Source organism: Macaca fascicularis, chromosome 1, assembly GCF_037993035.2.
Source record: "Macaca fascicularis isolate 582-1 chromosome 1, T2T-MFA8v1.1".
Classification (NCBI taxonomy): Eukaryota; Metazoa; Chordata; class Mammalia; order Primates; family Cercopithecidae; genus Macaca; species Macaca fascicularis.
This window is the reverse complement of record NC_088375.1, coordinates 208,596,701-208,602,314: the sequence shown is the minus strand read 5'-3', so window position 1 is coordinate 208,602,314 and position 5,614 is coordinate 208,596,701. Positions and strand designations below refer to the sequence as shown.

The following is a 5,614-nucleotide window of genomic DNA, read 5'->3' as shown; positions in this document are numbered from 1 at the left end:
GAGACTGAGGTGGGTGAATCACTTGAGCCCAGGAGTTTCTGAGACCAGCCTGGGCAACATGGTGAAACCCCATCTCTACCAAAAATACAAAAATTAGCCAGTGTCATAACTTGGTCTCAAAATAAATAAATAAATAAATAGATTAAAAAAATTTTTTAAGCACAAAAGGGAAAAAAGTAATGGACTAATAGTTTTTAATTATATTTATGGAATTTTTTTTTTTCCCACAAAAGGGAACATACGTACACACAAGAAGAAATACCTCCAAAAGTGTGCACTTGGCTGGGTGCAGAGAATAATTTGCACAAAGAATGACAGAATTGAAGCAATTCAAATTTTTTCCCCTTGCTTTTTTTTTTTTGTTTGAGATGGCGTCTTGCTCTGTAGCCCAGGCTGGGGTGCACTGGCACCATCTTGGCTCACTGCAAGCTCCACCTCCCACGTTCATGCCATTCTCCTGCCTCAGCCTCCCGAGTAGCTGGGACTACAGGCACCCACCACCACGCCTGGCTAATTTTTTGTATTTTCAGTAAAGATGGGGTTTCACTGTGTTAGTCAGGATGGTCTCAATCTCTCGGCTTCGTGATCCACCCGCCTTGGCCTCCCAAAGTGCTGGGATTACAGGCGTAAGCCACTGCGCCCGGCTCTTCCCTTGTTTTTACAGTTACTGTGCTATCACTGTTGATTTCAAATTTGTTGTTTAAATGCAAGGATGTGGAGACATGAACTACTCCCAAAGTGAGCTCCCATGATTTTGACCCACTGGGGACTCTCAAACTAAAGGTGTTTTGTAGCTGACTCCCTGTGTGCTGGGGGCCAAGCGTATAACTCAGAGTTATCCAAATTAGCTTCCATGTAGAATATATTACTTATTAAACGTTAGATAATAAAAACATATGAATCTGCAGCTTACATATATTCCTAAAATTTACAGTAGTCCCTCTGCTTTGGGAGGCCGAGGTGGGAGGACCCCTTGAGCCCAGGAATTCGAGGCTGTAGCGAGCTGTGATTGTGCCACTGCCCTTCAGCCTGGCTGACAGAGGGAAACTCTGTCTCTTAAAAAAAAAAGAACAAAAAACAAAAACCTCACAGCAATCACAACAATTAGTACTTTGACCAACAGAGGGATCTCTTTAGGAAGGATGATTTTATCACCAACATTATTTAGAATTGCCAAGCCATGGTGATAGTAAAAAGCAGACCTACCCAGTTTCATTGATGTTTCTATTTTATCTTTTTTTTTTTTTTTTAACTTTTTTTGTAGAGATGGGGTTTCGCCATGTTGCCCAGGTTGGTCTTGAACTCCTGGGCTCAAGCAATCCGCCTGTCTCAGCCTCCCAAAGTGTTGGGAGTACAGGCGTGAGCCATGGCACCTGGCCTCACTAATGTTTTAAAATTCTCTACAGACAAAGCATGCCTTATTTCTTCCACATGGCAGGCTCCGCCACCACCCTTACCTGATTCACCTCTGCCTCAGGCTACCAGTTTCCCATCTTTGGCCAAGACAAAGGCCCCTTCCAAAGCTGACAACATTCCACTACTTTTTTTTTTTTTTGAGATGGAGTCTCGCCCTGTCACCCAGACTGGAGTGCAATGGCACGATCTCAGCTCACTGCAACCTCTGCCTCCTGGGTTCAAGCCACTTTCCTGCCCCAGCCTTCTGAGTAGCTGGGATTGCAGGCGTGCACCACCACTCCCCGCTAATCTTTAGTAGAGACAGGGTTTCACCATATTGGCCAGGCATGGTCTCGAACTCCTGACTTTGTGATCCACCCACCTCAGCCTCCCAAAGTGCTGGATTACAGGCATGAGCCACTGCGCCCAGTCCTTTTTTTTTTTTTTTTGAGGTGGAGTCTTGCTCTGTCACCCAGGCTGGAGTGCAGTGGCGTGAATTTTTATTTCCCGGTTTCAAGTGATTATCCTGCCTCAGTCTCCCAAGTAGCTGGGATTATAGGCGTGGACCTTGATGCCCGGCTAATTTTTGTAGTTTTAGTAGAGACGGGGTCTCGCCATGTTGGCCAGGCTGGTCTCAAACTCCTGACCTCAAATGATCCATCCGCTTCAGTCTTGCAAAGTGCTGGGATTACAGGCATGAACCACTGCACCTGGCCAACTTTCTTTTATTAATTCTTTCTTTTATAAAAAGAGACAAAGACTACCTCTAAATCCACTCTTTCTAATTTTGGCTCCACAAGCTATTTCCAGCCAATGACCCTGGGTAAGTCAATTCATCTCTTTAAGCCTGTTTTCTCATCTGGAAATGGAAGTAACAGTCCCTGCCCATGCCTTACCCCTGTGAGGGCTCCATGAAGCAGTGGGGGAGAAGAGTGTTTAGAAAGAGGGAGGCACCACCCAGGTGGCAGGTGTACACAGATGGCAGGTCTTGACAACAAAGTTGATTATGTTCTTCTGAGGTCACTGGATCCAGGATCTGGGAGAGGGGAAGGGGATCTGGTGGGTGCTAGACTGCAATCACTGAGTTAGATTTTTTCCTTCCAGGAAAAGGCTAGATCCTCTTGGCCAGGAGGCAGAGGACTGATCACCATGACCTGGCCTGCTCTGCTGCTGGATCAGAGCCTGACTGGATAGAGAAGTTCTCTTCCAGTGGAAGGTGGCCAAGGAGTAGGGTACAAAGAAACACTGAAGCCCACTGGCTCTTGTCCTGGGAAGCACCCGGAAAAGAGCTTACCTATTTGTTTAACTGTCTTCCCCAAAGAAAATGTAACTTTTTTTTTTTTTTTTTTTTGAGACAGGGCCTCATTCTGTCTCCCAGGCTGGAGTGCAGTGCCATAATCATTGCTCAGTGCAGCCTTAACATCCCAGGTTCAAACTATCCTCCTGCCTCAGCCTTCTGATTAGCCGGGACTACAGGCACATGGCACCAGGCATTTTTGTAGAGACGGGGTTTCACTGTGTTGCCCAGGCTGGCCTCAAACTCCTGGGCTCAAGCAAGCCTGCCTCAATCTCCCAAACTGCTGGAATTACAGGCATTAGCCACCGTGTCTAGCCAGAGAATGTAACTTTCTAGAGCGGGAGTCTTTTTTTGGGGGGAGCTCAAACAGCAGAAATTTATTTCTCACAGTTCTAGAGGTTGGGAAATCCAAGATCAAGGTGCTACCAAGGTAGATTTCATTCTGAGGACTCTTCCCTTGACTTGTCATCAGCCACCATCTTGCTGTGTGCTCACATGACCACATGACCTCTTCTTTGTGAGCTTGAGAGACAGCTATCTGGTGCCTCTTCTTATTAGGGCACTGTCTTAGTCCATCGAGGCTGCTACAACAAAATACTTTACAGTGGGTAATTTATCAAAGACTGAAATTTATTTCTCCCAGTTCTGGAGGCTAGGAAGTCCAGGATCAAGGCCCCAGAACATTTGGTGTCTAGTGATGACCAGTTCCTCATCCAGAGCACTTTCTATGTGTCCTCACACGGCAGAAAGGCAAGGCAGCTCTCTGGTGCCTCCTTTTTTTTTTTTTAATTTCTTTTTATTTATTTTTAGACAGAGTTTACCTCTTTTTGCCCAGCTGATCCGCCTGCCTCAGCCTCCCAAAGTGCTGGGATTACAGGCGTGAGCCACTACACCCGGCCTCTGGTACCTCCTTTTTTTTTTTTTTTTTAAATTTTATACTTTACATTCTGTGATACATGTGCAGAACATGTAGGTCTGTTACACAGGTATACACATGCCATGGTGGTTTCCTGCACCCATCAACCCGTCATCTACATTAGGTTTTTCTCTTAATGCTGTCCCTCCTCTAACCTACCTCACCCCCTGAACAAACTTTTTTCCGAAAGAGCCAGCTAGTAAATATTTTAGGCTTTTCAGGCCATATGGTCTCTGTTGCAAGTACTCGACTCTGCTGTTGTAGTGAGAAAGCAGCCATAGACGATACGTAAACGGAGCGTGGCTGTGTTCCAATAAAACTTTATTTATGGATACTACAGTATGAATTTCATATAACTTTCACATGTCATGAAATATTCTTCTTTTGACTTTTAAAATGATTTAAAAATCTAAAAACCATTCTTAACTTGCGAGCATACAAACACAGTAGGCCAGATTTATCATGTGGGCCACAGTTTGTGCGCCTCTATCCTAGAGGGCAGAGACCGTCTTCTCCTCTGCTGTATTCCCAGTGCCTAGAACAGTGCCTGGCATGTAGCTGGTGCTCAGTAACTATTTGTTGGTGATCAGCTGCTCCCTTTTCTGCCCCTTTTAACTTCAATTCCCTCCCCAACTCTTCCTGCTACTATATCACCTCTGCTGTCACCTCCTGTCCTCTCTGATGCCAGCAACCAAATTCAGCCTCACCCCCGGGCTCCAGGACAATGGTACTGCTCTGTGGAGGAGCTCACTGCCTAATTCTCCGCCTTGCTCTCCTTCACCCTCTGCAGTCCTGGACCATCCCACCTGCATGTTTCTGTTCCTCCTCTTCCTCTCTGACCACTCCCTTTTTTTTTTTTTTTTTTTTTTGCCAATTGCAGTGACTTTATTTTAAAGGGTTTTCAGACTTATAGAAAGGGGCTTTTTAGATGGGGCTGTGTCACTAGTCAACCATCTTCACTGTGGAGTCCTAATCACTATGATGCTTGTTTTGTAGATCACAAGGATTCATTCAAATTGTCTCTTCCATTCCTTCATAATAGGTTACGTAGTCTGAAAGTACACCCCTCCTTCTCTAGTACATTGCATTCAAACAGGTTGCTGCTACTTCTCTATTGTCATTCATCTTTTCATCATCTTCTTATTCCTCTTAGCGCAGTCGGGGCATAACATATTATCTTCTATGCCTGGGGTGGGGGGGATGGGAAAATGCAGACAGGTGACAAGAAGAGAGAAATCATCCTCCTGTGAGTGGTAGGCACCCAGGCCTGACCTGCATGAAACTGCAGGCGCACCCAACCCTTTGTGTCTGCCGAGAGAAGTCTGCCATGGACCACACACCACCTGACTCCAGAGGCTTGCATCAAAAAGGCCTCAAGAGAAACAGGAATGGAACATGAATTCACAGCCTTAGGCTGAACAGCCCTTGCAGCAATTCTTGCCCGTGATGCCAACATGGCTCCCTCGCTGAAGTTATCACTTCAACTGTATTAGTCTCTTCTGCTCTCTCATTCATCTCATAGGTTTTCTGAAGCCTTGCTGTCTTGGTCACTGCCTTGCGTTTCCTCGAACATCGCTGTAATCTGGTCCTTTGTGACACTTCAGGTATATCTTGCTGTTGTTCAGGGCAAGCATGCCTACGGACCCTCAGATAAACTTAGATTTTCTTGCCATTGGTACTCAAACTGAGTGTCGACACCAGTCCCGCAAAGAGTCCCAACACACCTTATTAATGGGAGGCAAAATGGTTGGCAAGGGAAGAGCCGGTATTTTGCATCTAGCTTTTTGTGGAGCTGTAAATTGTTCATGTGTTTGAAGTAGATGACCTTGATTGTATTTCATAGGCTTCTCCAGTTTGACACCAGAAGTTGAAGAAACACTTGGTTCCATTTGTTCCATATTTGGATCATCTTTAACTGGCACCAATGTCAAAATCACACTTTCCTCATCATCTACTTCCCCCTCAAAGAAATTCTTCTTGCTGCTATCCAAATTTGAGTCTGACAT

At 45.4% G+C, this 5,614-nt stretch overlaps 1 pseudogene; it reads right to left on the bottom strand.

Annotated features, from left to right (window-relative positions):
* Positions 1-4,582: 4,582 nt before the first annotated feature.
* Positions 4,583-5,614, bottom strand: LOC102139691 (developmental pluripotency-associated protein 2 pseudogene; annotated as a pseudogene).